Source organism: Tympanuchus pallidicinctus, unplaced genomic scaffold (assembly GCF_026119805.1).
Source record: "Tympanuchus pallidicinctus isolate F22 unplaced genomic scaffold, pur_lepc_1.0 scaffold1, whole genome shotgun sequence".
NCBI lineage: Eukaryota > Metazoa > Chordata > Aves > Galliformes > Phasianidae > Tympanuchus > Tympanuchus pallidicinctus.
In genome coordinates this window covers 102,499,369-102,522,350 of record NW_026294618.1, presented here as the reverse complement: position 1 = coordinate 102,522,350, position 22,982 = coordinate 102,499,369, and the positions used below count along the sequence as shown (strand labels likewise).

Below are 22,982 nucleotides of genomic sequence, written 5' to 3'. Positions count from 1 at the left end.
TGGTCCTGCGGCGCGAGGGCGGACCGACGGACGCGGCAGAGAACTTTGCAACGTGCTCGCGCCGCGCGCGCGGCCGCCCCGCAGCCCGTGTAGGCGGGAAGCAGCGCCCTCGCTTTCAGCTCGGTCCCGCGCCCACCCTCGGCTCGGCGGCGGCTCGTGCCCCGCGCTGGCTCTTGCCAGCCTCTCTCGTGCGTTCCAGCTCTGTGCTGAGGTCCTCAGGGTGTGCAGGGAGCGCCCTCAGAGAGGGAAAAACAAAAATCAGGCAGGAATAAGCGGTTCCAGCCCTGCGTGGGAGCTGGGGCTGGCAAACAGAGGCTGCCAGAAGCCAAATTTGGTAGGTAAGGGACGGACGTGAGGTTCCTGAGGGGCTGTGATATTACATCGTTATTTAAAAGTGAAAGCACGTGTAGGTGTTACGTCATAAGGTGGATATTTCCTCTGCAGCCCACTGAGTGTAAATGCATAAACACCCACCAAGCAGACAGGTCAAGGACAGACCTGCTTGTGAATTGCTTGCCTGCCTGCTTTTTGTTTAATCAGTTTGGAGCACTTTGGGCTCACGCTTCATTTATAAGCTGAGCAGGGGGTTTTGGTCTGGGATCAGCTGTATGAGGAATTTTAAAGTCACAAAAGACTGATTCCCTGCACTGGGAAACCTCTTTCCACCCGAGGCCTCAGGCAAGCAATATGCTTTTTTACTTCTCTGTCCTTGTGGACATAATTAATGCCAATGGAAGACTTTCTAACAAGGAAAAATTTAAGTAGCGTGCATTAAACAGAGGAACTGTTACACATAGAGCTAAACTATCGCAGTCAATCGCAGAAAGTTGTGACTTCGGAGTAATCACTGGTGTTGTACCCACCAAATGCAGATCAGAGAGCAGGCTGAAAAAATGGATGTAGAATCAGGCTTCAAAATCCATAGCTGGATGTGAATGTGAGTACTGCCTTGTACTAACACCAGCATGGGTAGAGCCTTGCATTGGTGTAAAGTATGGTAATGGTCTGCATGGCATATTTCACCACTGTTTGTCAATGTAATAATTAAAACCTGTGATGTACAACGCTTGTACAAAGATGGCTTGCCTATCCCATATACCAGAATGGTGCACCTTAAATTACTTGCCCTGTTGTTTCCAGGGAAGATGGATACTGAGAAGAGGCCAAAACCAAAATCTGCACCATACAGAAAAGTTCAACAGGTATGTGATGCCAAAAAAAGCTGCTTTCTTAGTGGGTATTTATTTTGTTGCAGCTTAAGAATTTAGCTCGGAGCTGATGCTGTTTATTCAGTTGAGAAACTTAATGGTGGAAGTTTGTGATGTTGAAGGGTTTCTCTGCGGAGCTGTAGCCTCAAGGAGGAGGGAGTTTACACTCCCTTGTTGTGGTACGAGCAGCTGGATCAGTGGCTAATTGTGAGCAGGCTGCGTTCCAGGGACTCGCAGCAAACTCCTGGTGCTGCAGTTGTGAGTCCTACTTTCACCTCAAGAAGGATAAATAATGGAGGAGAGGGAATGAATAATAAAGTTACTTCCGTTCTTAGTTCTGTCAACTGCCTGAGAACTTTTAATTGTGTTTTATGAAGGAAGTTTTGAAAAGGAATGAAACAAACGTGGAAGATATGAGAAATTCCCCAAGAAATACTGATCACTGTAATTATAATACTGTAGGTATGAGTGAAAAAATGCTTCCCTCTAAAATCCTTTGAGCACAGAGCTTTAAAGTGAGCATTTTTTTCTGTGATGGGAAGAATATGTAGTGTGAGGTTTTACAAAGTGTGTCATTCTTTGAGTTAATTTAACTAGCAGAGAAAAATGACTGTTTCTTATACTTCATCTTTCATGTTTGCTAGAACTAAAGAAAAAGGCAAAATAATTATAGTGATTTCAATGAAAATATTTGTCATAAAACAGAAGGTATCATGAGTAATTCAATTTGGCAAATAGTGTCTTTTTCTTTTTTGAAATACCTTGTGACATTTTCGAAGTGAACTATCTGGTCCTTTACTTTTACCTCAGTTTATATTGCCATGTCTCTGTGTGTGTGAGTGTGTGTGTGTGTGCAATTGGAGCACTTGAGACCAGGTGACAACTAAAGCTTGCTGAGCCATCTGTTCCTTGGGCAGTTTGCTTTAAAAAGTTGGGTACAAACTTGGGACTCAATACAATTACATAGTATTTTAAATATCAAATGTTTTCTCCTGTGGAAGGAACAGTTAGAGATTATGTAGCTGAGAATCTGCCTGTATGGTGTACCTAAAGAAATTTGATAAATGGGTCAAGTCTCTCCTCTGTTTCTGCAGTTAGACTTCTGGCAAGGCAAGCAGCAAGGAAAACCATGGGCTTTCTAAACCTGTCAGAATCCGCCTGTTTCTTTGGTTGTGTACAAAAACAAAATGCAAAAGCAAATGTCTACCAAAGGCAAATGTGTCTGAGTTTATAGCATGACTCTACATGATCTGCAGTTCTGCAGACATCTTCAACAAATTTCAGTGGTCCTGAGATCCTGAGCCTCTGGCCACACTTCCTTGCACGGTACAGACTGCTCTGAGCCTTGTGTTTCTGCAGAGTGTTGTTCAGGGATGCTGGGAGATGAGCAGAGGGGAATTGAATGAGGTGACTTATGTGCCTGAAATCTCCCAGGCAGCTTTGCTCATTCAGAGCTGCTTTGGATGCTCCTGTGCAGCACTGCTTTATGCCTACTGTATCTGGCTTCCCATCTGTAAGAAGTAGATAACAGTTCTTGGTGCAGCATGTGTTCTGGGCTTGCTCAGTCTGGAGAATAAAAGGCTCCAGGGAGACCTCACTGCAGCCTTCCAGTATTTGAGGGGAGATTATTAACAGGTGGAAGACCAGCTTTTTACATGAGCTGTTAGTGATTGGACAAGAGGGAATGGTTTTAAACTAGAACAGAGGAGATCTAAATTAGATGTTTGGTGGAATTTTTTTACTGAGAAGGGCAGTGAGGCCCTGGCAGTGCTGCCCAGAGCTGTGGTGCCCCATCCCTGCAGGTGCCCAAGGCCAAGTTGGATGGGCCCTGGGCAGCCCGAGCTGGTGGGGAGCAGCCAGCATATAGTAAAGAGGTTGGAACTGGGTGGGCTTTAAGGCCCTTTCCACCCTAAGCCATTCTATGGTTGTCCTAGGAATAAGCATGGAGCTGTTGTGTGCTGTGGTGAAGAGAAGTCAAAGGGTTAAGGTGAGACATATGAATAAACACAGCTCTCTGAACCCAAAGAAAAATAAACTAAAGTATTGGTATAAAACTTCTAGTGAAAATAAAAAAATTCTAGCTACAATTTTCCACCCCTTTTTTCCCTCCAGAAATCTTACTCATCCATATATTCTCTTAAGAAGCCTTGGAGTGTTTACTAAAATAGAGCACTACATGACAGCAGATACTTTATACAAGTTCACTGAAAGAGATATGTGTTCTGTTGCCTTCTTTGGGACCTTAGGAAAAACTGAGAGGGTATCTGAAATGTTAACTTAATGGACAATAATTTTTTCCATCCATGGGGGAACACAGGCATCGTGCGTGTATTTTTGCTTTTATTAATAGCATTTTGATAGCACGGTTATAAAGCTTGTCCTTGGCTTGCCTTGAAATATCATACTGACTTCACTTATTACTTTAATTTTCCAAGGTGAAATGTTCAGAGAGCAGAAACTGGGGAGGAAAATATGGCCCAAGCAGTTACACATACCTTTATTTTTAAAGTGCTGTCCAGAAGGGTTTGCAGCCCTTTTTGCTGATGCATAAATTGACCTAGACAGTAAATGATACATGACCTTAAAAATATCTGAAGTAGCCTTGCTTGAGAATTTTTAGTAGAGAGTTATTAAATGTCAGAGTAATTTACACAAGCATAGCCTAGTTTATGATTTTGCATTCTTTTCCTCTTTCCTCCATGCCAACCAAGAACCAAAGGAGCTTTAAAATTTATACATGTATCTCCTTTTTTCTTCTTTTATCATAGAGGTTCGTCTGATTTTATTTATCACACTCAGGAAATCTAGTCAAATGTGAGAGCATAATGTAGCTCACAAAGGCCTGATCCAGCAGAGTACTTAAGTACCTGCATAATTTCATCGTGATGACATTTTCCATTGCTCATTAACTGGCATTTAAAGGAAATTTTCCATTGCTTGGTGTCTGGGCATTTAAAGTAAATTGTCAGCCAAAATGGGCCAGCCATTTTGAAGAATTAGGTCAGGCAGTGAACAGGCTACAAGCTGCAGAGGTCTGTCGGGAGTCCTAGAGGTACATGCCCCTTACAGAAAGCTGGTGATAGCCACTGGGAGGGCCTCAGCTTAGGTATTTGTTGTAATGTAGGCTTAATTCTACAGCTCTTCTCTGGTGCTCAGAGTGAAATACATCGAGGGCCTGCTTCTTAGCGGTGCAAGACTGCAGACACCACTGTTTGTAGAACTCCTGCTTTCAATCTTATCTGGACAAGGTTCAGAACCCTGCTGCCTGGAGGCACCTCATTGCCTGCTCCCCCTGGAACTTACGGGTAACCCAGGCGTCTCAACCTGGTGCTGGCTTGCACCGGGTGCTGGCTTGCACCAGAGAACAACCAGGAGGAGCTGAAGCTGCCACGTCCCATCTGCTCACCTGTTTGCTGCACCTGGTCCTGCTGTCAAGCTTGTAGAACCTTTTACTGTTTTTCATTCGTGCCTGTTCACTGTACAGTGAGGACGTTCTCTTGGGTGATCTCTCAGCTGAGGTGTGTCCTCTGCTATCTCGTTGTTTATATGTGAAGGCAATCATCATGAGGGCAAGATCAAAAACTACTCATAAAAATTACTGCAGCAACATTTTCCTTTTTCATTTTCTAATCTGTTGATCCTGTTGTACTATAACTGCAGACTATCAAGGAGTGAGAAATAGGGTTTCTGTTCTGCTCTCTTAGTTTCTGGAATTTTTTATCCCTTCCTTATAAGAAAACAAGTCATAAGGTTCTTTAAAGAACAGGAAAGAATAGGTTTCTGCCTTGTTTGAAATGCCTGACAAACATTAATCTACTTTATATGCTGTAGATGATTTCTTTCATCACTGACAAAAACTGACCTGTCTTTGAAGATCTAGACCTGCTAAAATCAGTGAAGTATTCAGGCAGCTTCCAAACACAAAGCAATCAATGGCCAGAGAAGACAGCTTTTTGATCAAGCATTCTGGAGAAGAAAATAGACAGTGCTTACTTATTTGAAGTAGGCTTAGCTTTTGATTGATACATCTGTTCCAGGAGAATGTTTAGCCTGCAGTCCTAAACAGCTTACTGAGGAATCAGTGATCAAACTACTATGAAATTCTCCAAGTTCAGTCATTCTCTGTTTTTCTCCAACAGACTCAGCAGTTTCTGGATAATTTTATGTCAAGTGTTCATAGCTTTATAGAACAGTTAATGTTACTCTGTTACCAAAATGCTTTTTTTCTTTCGTTTTTTTTTCCAGGCTTTTGTTTCATAAATCCTTTACATTATCCTTTGAGCCTGTATCTTATTAAGTGTAAGCCGCAGTTTACATGAAAATGCATAACAACGAAGTTCTCTCTGGTGCATGTGTATGTAGGACTCTTATGCAGTGTATACTGCTGCTGTTTTTAATGTTGGGGTGACTGGAAGTCATTCTCTCTTAGCAGCAATCTTGTCGCCTCTGAAAGGATTCACAGCCTCTGACCAGTACCCAACGCCTGCGCTGTGGAACTGCTGTGCTGTGTGAGCTAACTGCCATTATTGGTTTTTTTCTGTGACAACACCAAGCTTGGGGTGGATATGAAGGTTTGGCTTCAAGTTGTGGAGCTTTAGTATCATAGAATATCTTAGGTTTAATGGCTTAAAGCCCATCCAGCACCAACCCCATACCATGGGCTGGCTGTTCCCACCAGCTCAGGCTGCCCAGGGCCCAATCCAACCTGGCCTTGGGCACCTCCAGGGTTGGGGCACCCACAGCTCTGGGCAGCAGTACCAGGGCCTCACTGTCCTCTGAGTAAAGAATTTCTTCCTAACATCTAACCTAAATCTCCTATTTTTCTTTAAAGCCATTCTCCCTTGTCCCATCACCATCAGACCATGCAAAAAGTCAGTCTACCTTATGCTTATAAGCTCCCCTCAAGTACTGGAAGGCCACCATGAGGTCACCCCAGAGCCTTCTTTAGCCTAAACAAGGCTATCTCCATCAGCATTTCTTCATTAGAGACGTTTTCCAGCCCTCTGATCAGCTTCATTGCCCTCCTGTGGACTCTGCTCCAGCAGCTCTGCATCCTTCTAGTGCTGGGGACTCTGGTTTCAAGAGGGAAGCATAACAAAGTTACGTTTCCAACTTGCTCTGTGGTGACCACAGAGATGGGTGGCCCCATTTCTTTTCCCGAAATGGTCATTTCCTCAAGCAGGACAATTCTGGGCCCAGGATCCCTTCCAGCTTTACACGCTATGGCCTGATGGTCCTAATTCATAGAGTGAGCAAACAAATGCCCAGATAAGAATTAGACACCCTTTTTGATTATTAATTTTTTCATTTATTTTCAGATGGCTTTGCCTTTTGTCATATTGTTCACACATAACGCGTCTGACTCTTCCTATGTCACACTACATCTTCGCAGTAATTTTCTGTGCTGTTCTGTCCCTCTGGATTTTACAGCAGTGGATCAGAAAGAAAGTGCAAGCTCTAGCAGAAATAATAAATCCACTGCAGGTCTTGAAGGTACTAATTTCTGCAAAACAAAATACTGCCTCAATTCTGTTATGGGCTGGAAGGGGTGATCAAAGTGAAATACATTCATTGTGGAATTGGTTTGCACAACCTGCTTCTAAACCATTACATCCTCCAAGATTTTTATTTATTTATCTGCAGAAGTAAATAATGCAGTTGATCCAGCCTGGCTTGTGTGCAGTGAGTTCCATGCAGCTCCTAGAAAGTTCTGGATTAGTCTCAAACTGCACCCGTGTCCCAAGATGGGCAGGGGAGCTGTGTTAGCTTGGTCACCGGGCTGAACCTGGGTAATTTATGGGATGTCTGTAAGGAGATGCAGAATGTAGAACTAGTGTGCTCTGCTAGGAGCCCTCCACACAGCTGCCACACTGCAGTGCCTGGGAGGCAAGGTCCTCTCCAGCTGCAAGCTCCCCAAAGAGCTCCAAGTCTGTGGCACTTGTCCTGTGGCTCTCAACTGAAGGTTAAGATGGTCGATTATGGCTGGAGTAATCTGACATTTGAAATAATATTTTAGGAACTGTCCTTTAATTGCAGATATTTCTAATCTATGCAATCTTATCTAATTAGGTTCAACCATGCCCAATTCCTTGTCTGATTGCCTGAGCCTTTCCGCTTAACCAGTCAGGTTTATTCAATAAGGTGTCCTATAATGTTATTTCCTTCTTTGAGAGTATATGTTATCATCCCTGACATAGACTTAAGAATCTCTCCACTTTCTTCTTATTTTAAGATCCTCCATCTCTACAGTAAAGTCCTGTGCTTTAGTTAGGAATCACCTAGCTGAGGAGAAATCTGGGTGGGAGTTTGGGTCTCATCAGTTTTAAGTACCTGCGAGATTCTTAAGAGACACAGCAAGCGCAGAAGAGGCAAAATATAGGTAGAATCTCCATAAATTGAATACAAGACCGTTCAAATTGTGGATTCAAATAGTTAACAAGATTAGAAATAAGAAATGAATACAGTTGCACAGGCAGTTGACTCACTATTACTGTCATTTCCTTTTGGCTTTGGTCATGGGGGTAACAAGGTAAGAAATAACTGTTTGTTTCCTTTTATTGATTGGTTTGGTATTTGAAATAAAGATGATCTCTTTTTTTTTTTGTATGAACAAGTCTTTTGTAGGTTAATATTATGTTAATTAGAATGGATGTCTTCCTGAGACTTATTTTCTCGTTCATTTGATCTAATTAGCTGATTAATTTTTAATTGCCTACTAAGAGATCTTTACCATATTGTGATTTGTGTTTTACCTTTACATTTGGAAAACGATAGTACACCTAAAATGACTCTAAAGTATTGTATTGAAGTATTTCTGTGAGGGATAATTGCAAATTATGATTTCTTCCTGCTTAGTAATTTTAGAGCAATCTACTTTGAGTTAGTGCTCATTAATCAAAAAATTTGCATAGTGTGGTAGGAAGGTGCATTAGTTAGGCAAGCTTCACAGGAGATGGTCTGAGACTTGGTGATCAGATGGAAATGCAATCTCTTGGCTGTGTACGGAACCATAGTGAACGCTTTCCAACCTAAAACATTCATTCTTTTTCTCCACAAAAATCTTCTGGGATTCACAGGATGAATATAGTAATAAGCTTACAAATAGGAGTGTACACTTCTTAACAAGGCCAGCTGTTGATTAAAATATATTTTTCAATGCTGGTAGATAAATCACAGTTCTTGGCAAGTAATGTCAAGTTATTCCCTGCCTGCGTTAAATTCATGCCTCTATTTTAGACTGAATTTGCTGTAACTTCTAGCCCTTGGATTCTACTTTTGCCTGCTAGTTTGAAGAGCCCTCTATGATCATTTTCTTGTTCCCCGTGGTAAGCACTTGTAGACTGTGATCAAATCATTCTTTAACTTTATCTTTGATAAGTTAATTGATTTTGTGCCTTGAGTCTCTTGCAATAAGACGTGTTTCCTAATACTGTAAATGTTCTTCTGGCTTCCTCAGAATCTGTGGATTTTTTCACAGTATTTCTTAAAACAATGCTGTGAGCTCAATCAAACTACCAGTTGTTTCACTTTTGGCAAATAAGATAACGTCACTTCTGTATTTGTCTTTGTTATTTGTACGTCTGGCGATGTACAAACAATGTAGCTTTTGTTATTGCACCACACTAGAAATTCATAGTAATCTGGTTACTTGCTATGGCTTTTCTCCAATCCTCCACTTCCCTGTAGGATCTCTTTCTCCTGGAGTAGTCTTCCATCATTAAATCTGTCTCATTATTGCAGTTCCTAGATCCTCGGCCTTCTGCTGACTGTCCTGAAGCGCGTAGCATTTGGTTGCACTTAGCTAACCAAGCTGTCTTTTTCATCATTTACCATTTTCTATTTTCACTGTAAATATTGTGAAAATGATTGTTGGTATTTTTTTTAACAAAAAAAGAAGAAATAGTCCATCAGCCAGTAACCAATTATGGTACTAGTGACTTACCCAGTCATACAGTGATGGGTTATGTACATCTGCAGTGTGGTTGGTAGGTAGTTTAAGAAGCCATTCTGATTCATTGCATCAAATTCTAGCAACCCAAAAATTAGCTGCTAATCGCTGGTAGCTTTCTAGGTGCTTAACAGGAAATGGAGAGAGGTGGAGACCTGTACAGGAAGACATAGTGAACTTGACCAAAGAGTCATAAATCGCTTTCCAAAAATGCCAGTTTGTCTCCACAGGCTGTAATGGGAACATACAGATTTCTTGTCTTCTATGCTTTTTAGTTTTTTGGTCCAACTATGGTGTGTTACAGAGCCAGTTCTCATACAGGCATCCATCAGGATGGTTGCCTTTAGCAGTCCTGTTTGTAATCACATCAAAATACGATATCAAGTTAGCTTGACAAGATCTATTTTCCAGAAACCCATATGGATCAGCTATAATTATATTATCCCTTTTAGTTCTTTATCAGGTTAGTTATCACTTATATGCCTCTTTTGCTTTTCTATCAGGTCTTTCTATCAAATTCCTACTTTTTCCACTTTAATATTGACACACATCCAAATAGTGAAAAATGTATTGCAGTGATGTCTTGGACATTTTGTTCATTTGTTTCCATCCTATCTAAATCAGGTGAGCTTTTCTATGAAGTGCTTCAGCTCTCCTGGATCAGTCAGGGATAGATCTGAGGATGACTTAGAGCCTTATCTTACAACTCAGAAGGCTTTACCATACAATCCATATGGCCCATTCGCTGTCTTTGCAGTGATGGATGGGTATTGTGCCTTTTTCTTTCAGCACTTTGAATGAAAATTCTTGTAAATGTATTGTGTCTCTATTTTCTAAACTCACATGTTTCAGAACACTTTTAAATGTCTGAAGAAAAGTTGCCTCATTTTTGGTTCTTCCTTCTTTTTTTTCCTCTGTAAAAGAAATACATCTGAAAGTAAACAGAGAGACCATAGTCTCCCATTGACTTCAGCATGCAGAGAGACTTCCAGGGTTAAAGGGAAAGCAATAACACTTCTTGCACATAGGAAGTGCAAGGATAGCAAACTTTCCAACTTTTTTTTTCTTTTCCCAGTGTAATATCTTTTGCATGAGGAAGATGCTCTGGAGTAAGGATTTCTGCCAGCAACTCATAAAAATTCCATAGGAGAAAATGTACACAATGGAGTCTTTCTGAACCAAGGAAACTATCCAGAAGCTTGAAACTCCATCTGAGTTATTTAGGTCACCAGGTGACTCAGAACCCACTGGTGGCACTTCAAGTTTCAGCACAGTAAGCTAACTGGTACCAAAGTGGTGAACTGTAAAGGCAAGTCAAAACTGTCCTGCTCAGCTTGATCCTTCTGCTTGATTTTGACCTGAAAGACAGTAGGTGTCATAGTTCATGACAGTGCATCCACTCCACTGTTGGAGAGATGTTGCCATTTTAGAAGTGACTTGTTTCAGGAGGTGCATATGAGTTTCTTGTACCTAAAAAATTGTGGCTGCAGTGTCATGTAGGAAGGAATCATTTATTTTCATTTAAGGTGGATTAGAGATATAAGTCAGTGATGTGTCCTTCTTCCTGGGTAATCCAAGGACAGATTTTGGGTGGAAAGGAAGATTGATGTTACCTAATGGTGATATTTTACAGTGTGTAACTCTTGAGTTTCCCAGTAAATATTAGGGAAGCAGTTAACACCTAGTGTGACTGCCTATGCTGCATGTAGCTCATCTCCCTTGGAGATATGTGGTGTTTTCTTTCTTCTGCTTATTTAGTCTTCTCATTTATTTTTTCAATGTTCTCCACTATTTCTGCATCTGCATCAGTCAAATGTAAACATCATAGTTTCACAATGGCCAGATCACCAGATAGGCAAATAGATTCATTCATTAAGAGGCTGGGAATGTTGACGTTTTCAGGTTCTTACTTTGCCAAACTAGTGTTATTCATTTTTAGACAATATTTTGCAAAATGCAGTTTTATATTCCAGAACTGATGTCTTGTAACACAGCAAGTGCTTCACAGGCATGCTGCATAGTTAGCACTACAACAGCTTCTTCATCAGCTTAACAGAACATTTGCACTGAAGCCATTTCATGTCTTTGGGACGATGGCACGCTCATTATAGGAGCTACCTATCCAGCCATGAGTTGCATCACAATGTGAAGGTATTTATGTGATTACTTCTTGGGAGGTGTTCATCCAAGTGTAAATTGCTCTGCCTCAGAACAGATTTTGGCTGGTGCTGACAGCTTGGATGACTGGCACATTGTCATTTTCATAACACACCTAAAAGGAAAGTGCCAAAAAAATTTAAGTGGCTTCAGTGAGAAATTTCCAGTAAAGATTTTGTCTCAAGGTAACTCAGTCGAAGTAGATTGGCTTCAGTTAATATTTGAGATAAAACAAGATTAAGAACCATTATTTTTCTCTCACGATGCTTCTGAGGACATCTCAGTTCATGTGAAAGCGGTGCACGGTGAGACTGCCATGGTAACACAATACTGTGGTTTATACTCCTCTTTGTGCCTACCTGTGCTTTTAGTTGTCACTGAATTACCCTTCCACACCTATGAAGAAAATTTTCCTATCCCAACCATCCTATTTGCATGGGCTGATCCTTCTGTGCTGTTATGGGGATTTTGCCCTGGCTCTCCTAAGGAAGCATGGGTTATGCAGTCATTCTGTGCCAGCTGGGCAGTTATGTTTCTCCCTTTTCATTATCTAGTTGCAAAAAAAAAAAACCAAACACCCAACCAACCAAACAAAAATAGAAGGATGCAAAGATGAAGATCTTTCTAAAATGAGATTCCTACTGGTATTATAAAAACTGATGGCTAGGAGGAGCAGACAGCCCCAGTTTATCACCCCCGTTCCCCTGGATGAGAGAATTGCCACACTAGAGCGATGCTACATATGCTCCAGAGTTCTCACATTACTGAACACATCTCACATGTGCTTTATTAGACAGAGTATAATCCAACCGTGGGATGCAAAATCAAAGCGAACCACACTTTGTAAGTTTACAGCTCAGGAAATGGAGAGAAGCTGCTTTCCTTCTGCTCATTGGAACAAAAATGCTTTTGAAAAGTAGGTTCCAACCCCTACTTTTTGGTGCTGCCTGAGATTTCATCCCATTAGCTGTGATGGTCACCATTCCATCGCTTCCAAGCGATGACGTGATGTACTGGGGGAAAGTGTTGTTTCCAGTGTTATCAGGATAAATCTTCCTATAAACGTTTGACCAAGAACACACATGTTTTACAATTATGTCTGCTTAAAGAAACCAGTCATATCCTCATAGTACTGCAGAATCTTTTTTTTTTTCTGGCAAGAGATGTGAAGAATTTCCAATTTCTATATATTATAATAGATTTTACTGCAGAAATTATTGGTGTCCAGATTTGTAAATCAGACGGCACATAGCCCACAGTTTTGTTTGTTTCATTTATTTAGCGTGGCATGGCTGGGTCCTGGAACTAGCTTATATGAGGTCATTACCCTATTGATTAAATAGTGTGATGAAAAGGGCATGATAATGCACTGCTGGGAGATTATTGCCAGACACTTTGCAAACAAAGCTGCTGAAAGGAGAGCAGTTGTGAGACCTTCAGCGTGGTGGGTAATTAGCAAGCAAGTAGGAATTAAAATAAAGGATACATGGCGTGATATAGTGATTATGTGCAGATAAGTAATGTTTTGAGTACTCCCTTTTGGTGACTCTAATGAGAATACATTTTAGTACAGGAAATGTCTGCTGGGACTACACTATCCAGAATCCTTAAACAAGCTGTGCAGTGTGTTGTCTCTGACAGCGAAAACAGAGCATGGAAGCAGTGCTGCAGTTCTCTCTTTCTGTTCAGACCTTTCTCTTTTTCTTCCAAAAATCTCATACTGGTATAACGAGTCTTAGAGAAAGAATGGATAAACCTATGCCCCTTTTCTGGGATGGAGCATCATTTCTTAAAACCAAAGAAAAATAACAGGAAAGAACTGAGTCCAACAACTGGATCTGAACCAACCACCTTTTCAGTGGAAAGCATTGATTCCTACAGGATGCAAAGGGCTAAACTTGGGATGTACAGGCACTAACAAATACACAACTGCTGCATTTAGAGTAGCCTCTCCTCTGCCTCCTGGGAGACACAAATACACCCATGTTCCTGAATTAAATCTGGGCACCTGATTGATTCTGCAGCATATGTTTCATCTCAGCAACCTTCTCAGGTCTGAACAATCCAACAGGTTTGATAAATTTCAGACAGTGCCTCAGTTGCCTAATGGGGAATTAAATGAAATTTTTAAGAATATGGGATGGCCCAACTGAAGGATAGGCTAAGCAGTGTTTCTTTGTCAGATTTCAAGTTTCTTTCGTTCGTGAGATCCATGACAAGACACTGATAATTTCATATATTTTGTTGTCAGTGTAATTCCTCAGAGCCCTTGCCCACAGTGTTACAGACCAGAGTGTACGCCCTCCTGCATCTTCCTTCGCAAGTCTCAAACTGCACCCAGAGTACACTCAGGGGAAGTTACACAGCCACAGCAATGGGAGGGAAGAGGGCACGAGATAAAGAAAAATAAAAAAGGGAGCAGAAAGAAGAGAGAAAAGAAGTACTGTTTTGAAGGAAAACATCTACTGAAGGCAGAAGGGGAAAGCATCTGTGGTGAGGGCAAAGTAAATGGGGATTACTCTATCCAGTTCTATTAACCTTAATTTTAGTTCCTTTTTTCCATTCTTTAGCTTAAGTAAGTAAGCATATAGCCTTGTTTAGGTAATAGTTGGAGTAATGAAGATAGAATATACCAATTTGGGGCTAATTCTCGCCCTCAGGAGAGCACCAGGGACTGCAGCTGTGGCCAGCCCCTACTGAAAAGGAGTGGTGAGGAGAACAGTTCCTTGTGTCCGACTTCCCATTACATCCTCACCAGGGACCACCATAGTCTAGCCCTTAAAATAAATAGATGAGGTTAATTTTTCCAGCAGTAGAGTGGGTTTAGCAGCTCCCAGCACCGGTTCAGTTACACACCCACTCAAGTTAATGAAGTGCTTTCCTTGAGAACAGTTGGACCCACTGCAAACTGTTTGAAAGGACCATTTACAGCTCTTTTCAATCACTGGGTTTTAAGTCTTGGAACCATCTTTGTTTTTCGTTTTTTTTTTTTTTTTCCTATTTGATATCTTCATCTTCCAGACCGTACCAGGGAGGGTTTTCCTCATCCTTTATGTTAATGTCGTTATGTGCCCTGGCCATAATGTCCTTTGATTAGAGAGTGTGGGAGAAGCGTGCACCGTGGCACATTTCACCACATCCTCTGAAACCGAAGTTGTGGCTGAGCTAATTATTTTCATGACTGGAAGAGAACAGGCAATGCTGCCTAAAGAGTGGGCAGACACGCATATGTGTGAGCCTGTGTTTGTGTGCTTACACCGTTTGGCAAGCGCAGATCCAGATACACTTCCTCTTGGCATTATTTCTGTGCAAATCGTCAGTAAAGATGTGAGAGGAGAAGTCTCAGTTCTCTGCCTGGAGTCCTGCTTTTGCCTCAGGTTAGACGTGCTGGGGGCTGCCTCTCACTGCAGAAACCCTGCCCTCTTGAATTCCTCTTCTGCCATTCCCCAACTGACGCCCTTTGCTTCTGTGGGCAGGGGGGAAGTTGCCCTTCCTCCTCATGGCTTGTTTTTGTTATAGCAGCAGTATGAGGTACCCTTTATTTATAATCTGAACGTTAGGGATGTTGGGCCAATCTGGTGCTTCCAGCTGGCTGAACACTTCCTAGCGCTTTGGATGCCAGATATAACATAATTTATTGTGGAAAACAGTAGGGGTAATACACTTCTCGCTATCAAAGGTTAATGTAGAATATCAGCAGCTCTTCGGCAAGGATACGTGTGTTGTTGGATGGTCTGTGATTATGTATCTCTTATTAAAATAGAAAAACAAACTGCTTTGTTTTTAATACTGCTGTATCTTCCCCCCCCTCTTCCCCCCTCCCCATTTCCCCTCCTTCCCCTCAGTTATTTTAACTCCTTCATTGCATTGTACAGTATTCACACGTTTCCTCAGGGAGAAAAGAGCAATTGTACTTTGCTTCTTTGGCATGAAATGGAGAGAAATAAGGGGGATTTTTTTGCTTTGTTTTAACTAAAACATTTTTTTCTCTGCCAAGACAGAGTGAAACTGCTGAATTAGCCAGGGCTGTAAATTGAACCAGTCCTTTTACCTCTAGAAAATATTAAAGCATCCTTCTGCCACTGAGCTGGCACCCGTTGCTGGATCAAGTGCTACTATTAACGGGAAATCGGGAAAGTACATTATCACTCCAGTGCTGTCATTACCAGAGGGCTTCACTGAACTGTAGCATCCAGGAAAGTGAGACTGCGAAGAGTGGAGAAAAATGGAGAGAAAGCTTCAGACAAAAAAAAACAACAAACCTTGAAGTTACATTAAGAGTTGGTGAAGGTACCCAGCTTGAGAGGCAAGTGGCTGCTTCTTTGAAAAGAGACATGATGGGCAAAGCCCTCTGTTATTCTTCGAGCACAAGTGTAGAAAGAAACTGGTGTAGACTTTTCTAATAGGCTCATCTAATCAATTCTAGAAGATCTGAAACCTGTTAAGGCAAGACTGTGTCTGCCTGAAATCTAATGAGGTACATTCTGCACCAAGAAAAACTCCAGAGAGGTATTTATTGTGGTTTTTTTTCTTCCCAGTGGAGTAAGCTCCCTCTCGAGGAATTATTTTGTTAGAGTTTTTTTTTTTAATCATCGGAAATACACAGTAAACTGTATTGACAGTTTAGATAAAGACTATAATAAAAAATTATAAAATGATTGGTTAGTAAGGGTTGCGGTTCTTTAAGATGTTAACTTGCCACTGGCTCAGGGTGATGCCTCGTCAGCAGGTGAGGGAGCTGCCTTCTGCCTGTGAAGCCGTGCTGAATTCATTGGCTGTTTTGGCATCAGAGCCATAGCAAAGGCTTAGGTGAACATTTTGTTATAGCTCACAGCCCAGGCTGCATCTGACTTCCATTTTATGGGATAGAAAATGACAAATAATAGATAAATTCAGTTTGTTTTGCTTTTCCTTTTCAAAGTTCTTTAGAGACTTGAAATAATCTTCCTGACACCCATGCAAGGTAGGCATAGCTATCGAGTTTTACAGATGCGAAAGCCGAGGCAAGGAGGGGTTAAATGTTACATTTCAAAATATGGTACCTAAAATAAGGGGACTGAAGCCCACGGCCCAAATAGCAGCAGTCCTGAGCTCCTGATTTTACTTGAAGACAAGGGCAGTCAGCATATATGTGGGTCAGGCCATACTTGGATGTGCAAGACTGAGGGCTGCGGAGCAAGTATGTCTCAAGTCTGGTTCCTCAGCTTCGGGTCAGACCAGCAGGCCATAGCAGTCCTGAATGGTTTCCATGACAAGTTGTTTCTAGTCCTGTTGAGGATCTGGACATGTGACAGTTTTGCTTCCATGTGATATTTTGCTTCCAGCTTGCCTGCCATTGGTCAGATCCCTTAACTCTACACCTGTTTTTTCTTTTGTAAAACGTCTCCATTACAGGCATGAGTAACTGTGCAAGGAAAGCTCTATATGAACATAAAAGATATTTTTGTTTTTGTTTCCTGGGATAGGCTTCCCTTTGAGAATTACTCATCAAGCCACATATTTGCTTTGCTCAGCACTACTCTAGCAGAAATATTTCTTGTTTATTTAGTCATGCATGTGGGTCTGATCCTCTCTTTTTATCAGAACACAGTTGACTGAGAGCTTAGAGTACCCAGGGAATCCAAAATTATGGCCTGAAAATTCAAAAATGAGCACTGATCTTCACTGTGCAACTTCTGTTGCTTGGATCAGGGCATCAACATGTTTGATTCTTTGCCGTCCTGAGCTTTGGTGCAGAGCAGGGTTATGGTAGTTCTGGGTGTCCAGAAGGCGGCAGCTCCAGCAGTTCATAACAAGCATTCCTGACCCGCCACTCCCAAGGTGCAGATGTACCTTTGAAACAGTGGTTATTTTGACCAAGCACGTAACTAGTTTGACTAGCACGACTTCTGTCAACTCATGGTAACAGTAAGCTAAACAGTACTGAGCTGCTATTTCACAATCTTCAGAAAAAATTCCCAAATTACAACAAAAGGGAATATTCCACCCTCCCACCCCCAAGCTGTTTTCAAAGAGGTTTCAAAAATCATTCAGATAATTAGACTTCATTACTGTGACATTTTATCAAAGGGCATTTTTTTTTTTCCCCCCTTGGACTCAGATATGATCCAGTTTTGCCAATCAGATAAAACTTCCCAAGCTCTTTCCTAGCAGCATCACTAGTTAACTTGATCTTATTGCACTGTAAAGGATTTCGTGTTACAAATAATTATTTTCATAGAATCTCTGTTATGTTGGATAAAATCTGGACAGATTATTTGTAAGAACATTGCCAGGAATATTAACAGCACAACATAGTCTCCCATGAAAGAAAAACGACTTAAAAAGGGTTTCCTTTAGATTAATAAAAGAGAGAATGTATAATGAGGAAAACATTTCCCTATCAGCCAAAGTGCATTAATGGACAGAAGAAATACCTATTAAGCAGAATAATACCTGTATGCCAACCCCCCTTCCATTTTTAAATTGTATATATTATCTTAGCTGTTGGGACTCTTTCCTTCCACCTTGTGAAAGCTGACAATTTTTACTTACAGCCTGGAGCTAAATACTGCAGTGCCTCAAAATGGAAGATGAAACAGGCCAACAGGTTTTCTTTGTCTTCTGAAAAAAAAAATGGAGTGTCATTTCTTCTCCTTGCCCTTGTGCGTCCCTCCCCCCGCTACACCCCTACCAGCAGTAGCAGCTTTTCCTCCAAAAAAGCACTAGATGGTGCCCCTTTTCTTTGAGTGTGTCAGAGCTGGATTTCCCAAGAGAGATGCTACTGCCCCGCCGTGAAGATCACCAGGCACAAGAACCTGTAGGGTCTCCTTGTCCCGAGATAAGTCTCTTTTACTTCTTTTACATCTTCGAACCTGAACCAGATCCATCTTTAGGAGACTGTCTTGTTAAGGATGAAGAACGAGTCATGAGTCATGACTTGAAAGATTCAGGAGCACTGAGATGAATAAAAGAGTGGTTTCAAACCGAAACAGAGAAAAAGCAGACTCCCTATCTTGCTGTGTTTATTTCCAGCACCCCAGTGCTGCAGCATCAGAGAACATTTGCAATATTCTTGACTGTGAAGAAAACTTTTCAAGTTTATCTTTATTAAGATGTTAGCTGGGAATCTGATCAATACTGTTAACTTGGTCATTTTATTATGACCCTTGGCCTTTAATGAGACAAACAACATTTTGTGAGCAGAACTGATTTTACAGTTTTTTTCTCTTATAAAATAAAGTGCCGAACAGGAATATGGCCCTGCCTTATATTTTGCACATTCTGTCAACTTGCACTATGTCTTTATTAAAAGAAATCTGATTAGTCTTGGTTAGCAGATTGTTACCTAGCCTTTGAAACTTGAACAAATCATTGGTGAAAGTGATATTATCAATATTATCTGCATCTCTATTTCCTTTGGCACTGAAATGAACGTGCACGTCATCTTTGCATTTAGATGCTTACTGTATTTTAGTCCCTCAACAGCATAAACAGATAGCATGACATTGAAACAAATCTGAAATCAGCAACAAATAAAATGCCTGCTTCCTGGGAATGAAAGCTGAGGCAGACATCAAACCCCTCCGTATAAAAAATCTAGCATTTCACTGAAACTTCTCATCTGTTTGTTTGTGCATTAAAAAGGACATTAAAATAAGCATTCTTTGAAGTGACCCAAGATAAATTAGTCCAGGTTTGTCATTTCTTACTATTTTTGTAAATTGTCCTTAGAAAATTAGGTCTGTTGGCATCTGGGAACAAAAATTCAACTGGGAAAAGAAGCTTTAATATGAAACAGAAAGAATTATTCCCATGCTCTGGCTGCCCTGTCATATGTCATGACATGTGGCAGGTTGACTGCTCATTAATTCTATTTATATCAGTATGATAATACACCCCACTGAGTACACATGTGTTAAAATATTCATAAATTATGTTTAGTGCAAGCAGATATACATTACATGCCAAAAGAAGACTATTATTTAAAGACAAAACTGGTAAACAGTCAAACATGAGAAAGTCTTTTTAATGTTGGTCCAGTACCTTGTGTATCATCAAACTCACGTTTAATTGCATCTCCTTGCAAACTGTCTCCAGCAATGTCCTATGCACCTTCATGTGTTTTAGCAACTTGCAGAAGAAGCAGCATTTCCTGAAAGCAATTGGAATTTCAGCAATTACTGTAAATGTCATATTATCTCGCAGCAAGAAGTATAACAATTTGAAATATTCAAAATGAAGGTTTACTTTGACCTTCACATGGCTTAAGGTACTCTTTACACTGCTGAAAGCCCTATTCTAAATATTACACAATCCAAATGCAAACTATTTTTTTAGGTGAAATACGGTCCAGCCTCCAGAATATTTGATCTTAATTTATAGTTAATTTATGCTAAAAATAGTCTAAAAATAATTAATCACACAACTGCTGAGGATATTTTATGTTGCATATAAATATTTCTTAAACATTTAAGTGCTCTTTAAAACAGTACAATTAAAAATAGTTTTTAAGAGTAATTCCCTATCTCATTAATGTGCCTGTACCTGTTTCTTAACATCTGGTCATTCAGAATCAGCATTCTCTTCTACATGCATCAATTGTGGAGGTGCTTTTGGCGTGGTGTTAGAATGAAGAACGTTGAGACACATTTTTTATCTCACAGAAAGGCGTCGTGAATTGTGGTGAATTCCTTAATTCAAAAATACTTACTGAATGACCTTTTATATTTAAAAATACATCCCGTACCTTCATAAATTATCACAATTGACTGTGGGCTGATGTCACAGGTGTTAAAATCACTGCGAGCTTCAAAATTATGAACAGAAGGTATGACACATTACACGTTTGTTTGCCGTTATTGGGATAGCAGTTATCCTCCTAAGTAAGTACCAACCGAGCTGGTTTTTATATCCTGTTAGTGCTTCACGTTTGGAAAACAATTTCAAAACCTTTTAAAACATCAAATGTGGTAATGGGGGCAGGGAGAAGGAAGGAGGCAGTTGCTACGTGGTGGAATTCAAAAAAAGATGTATGATGAGAGTCAGAGTTTATGTATTTCGTAAAGGGCAAATAGTTACCCTGTTTCTACTCAGTTTTAAGGGATCTGAACAAGGGCAGGATAAAGTGGCTGGCTGCAAAGCGTATATAACCTTTCTAATCACAAAACCATACTAATGTTTCTAGCAGCAGCGAAGCACATTGGCTTCTGATAAAGGATGAAGAGGGGCACAGGAGCACGGTGTTACCCAGCCAGCTCTTGAGCACGTTTTGTAGGATTGTGGCTTGCCTGGGTGACTGTAGGCAAAGCAGGTGCCCCTCTGTTTGAGCTGCACTGCCACATGTGCCCATCCAGATAGGTGGCGTGGTTTTACCCACCAGCAGAAGGGTTAGAAGGGGTTGGGAATTTTCCGTTTCTTTGATTGCAAAGGCTGGTTTGAGGAAACTGAAACTTTTTTTTTTGCAGGCAGGTATCGATTTCAAAGACACTTTCATCAGAAGAGATTTGTCAGCCGTCGGATGGAATTTCTGGTCGCGACCAGGAGGAGATGGCAAGGTTGGAGTATCAGGTAGCGCCACCGGCGGGGAACTCACCTGGAATGTGGAAAATCAAGGTTCAGGCCTAGAGACTTGAACGTGAGATTTGCAGAGTGAGTATCCTGAACGTTAGCTGTGGCATTTAACTGTTTATGCAGAGTGGAACAGCTCTAGCAGAAGATCTGGAGACAGAATGTGTCGGGCTAACCTGATGCTTAAGACACTGTGTAAAATGGGAGAATGGCAAAGCAGGCAGCACCAAGCAGCTGCTCTACTTACCAGGCTTTTAAACACTGTCTCTCCTTCTCTCATACCAGTGTATAACATTCAAAAAGTCTTGGTCCAAGAGAGGAATGAAAACACTGCTGCAATCTCATCAAATCTTTGCAAAACTTGAAGCCTGCTTCTTCCACTCCGCTGCCGATCCTCTTTGCCATAGAAACAAATTGCAAAAAATCCACTGAATTCTTGGGAACAAACTGTTTCAAGTAATATAATTTGTCAATAGCTGGGGAATTTACTGGGTATAAGGTTCATTGTTAGTGTAAAAAGTGTGGTCTCTTAATACGACAGCTTTTATAAATAAAATGCTCTTTGAATTTTAAGAAACTTTGCAATAATATAAACAAGGCTTTTAATCTTGTTAATGGTAACAGCATATTATATACACCATCTAATTTTATCAAACAGTAACAGTTGTAGTTTTTATCTTCAAAAACAGGTTGTGAGTGCTAGAGGGGAATAACTCTTCATAGCAAAAGCTAAGTTAATTTTATGTTGTCTTATGTTGCTGGCAAAGAAGCCTCTTTTTTTTTTTTCAGCTCATTTTTTTTCTGATTTTTTTTTTTTTTCCTGAAGAAAGGAATCATTTCACAGTTTATTTAAACACAAAAAAAAAAAAAAAAAAAAAAAAAAATCACATTAAAAAATCTCTCATTATAAGCTTTCTGAAAGTTTGCTATGCACTTTCATGTAAAACTTGGCCTCAGTACAGAACTGCTGTACAATCATTTTCATCTGAGATTTGAACATATTGGAAGAACTAGAGCAGTCCTTTCTTCTATCCTGTCATTTTTTTCCCTTGGAAATGATGAGCATATGGCAACCACCCTCACTGGATTCTCAAACAACAGGAGGGACCTTATTTCGATTCCTGCATCCTGTCATCAGTGAATCCCATGATATTTTGTTCTTGCAAGGCTAAAGATGTGATTCGCATTTGCCATAAGGACAGAGCTTAATGTGATGCCATTTTACCACAGGAGCCCTCAATCAGTTAATTAAACATGATATAAATCACTGCATGTATTTGTAAAGTAAGATTAATATGGCAAAGTCAGAGTAATGAGGAATCCTCACCATTGTCTGAGTGTGAATCACTGATACAAAGATTACCCTTTTTGAAACTGGATATCTTTGAGTGGGTTTTGTTGGCTTAATCCCTCAGACTGCTTTGTGCAACTTGAAACCCAGAGCTGTCATCTTTAGCCAAAATTTCAGCCATAACTTCCTCAGCTTTCACCCAATCATTTAAATCCGCATTCATAATACTTAGAAAGATCAAGCCTTTCAGCATACCACAAGGCTTCTTCATTCCACCTGGGACATTGGCAACATGTTTTATAAATATTTCATTTCATTTCATTGTGAAGATTCTTCTTTTGTGTTGTTGTGTTTTTTTTTCTTTTCTTTTTTTTTTTTTTCCAGGGGAATTACGGAGTACCCACAGCAGCACATTCCATCACTGCGGTCACTTAGGTTTACAGCCTTAATAAAAGGATTTTTTTTTTTTTTTCTTGAAGTGCTATGGAGCCTTGTTAAACTAGAGCAATTACAGACACACAAGATAGGTGCTCTGGAAAGATCAAAGCCCCCCTAAAGACAGCTCTGTTGGATTCTGGAGCTCTCTTTGAAAAGCGCTCAGTTTACAAAGTAGAGATGTATTAAACCACACATTAAAAACCCCATGTTCAAATAATGCTAACAGCCTGACTTTAGTTAGAACGGAATCCACGTTAGCCACTGTCTTTTCACATCAAACTTTGAACCACTGTGAAGGAAGTCTCCTGATATATCAGCATGCTGTGACGCTGCGTGCATCCTGTGACATGCTGTCTTGCATGGAAAGCTGTCCTTTTGTTACAGAGCACCA

General features: G+C 40.6%; 1 long non-coding RNA gene across 1 annotated transcript; it reads left to right on the top strand.

Annotated features, from left to right (window-relative positions):
- The first annotated feature begins 100 nt into the window (after window positions 1-100).
- On the top strand, window positions 101-21,378 carry LOC128076338 (uncharacterized). Its single transcript, XR_008204355.1, has 4 exons — window positions 101-334; window positions 1,141-1,202; window positions 20,760-20,943; window positions 21,148-21,378. It is a non-coding gene; the product is annotated as an uncharacterized LOC128076338 (long non-coding RNA).
- The last annotated feature ends 1,604 nt before the right edge of the window (window positions 21,379-22,982 follow it).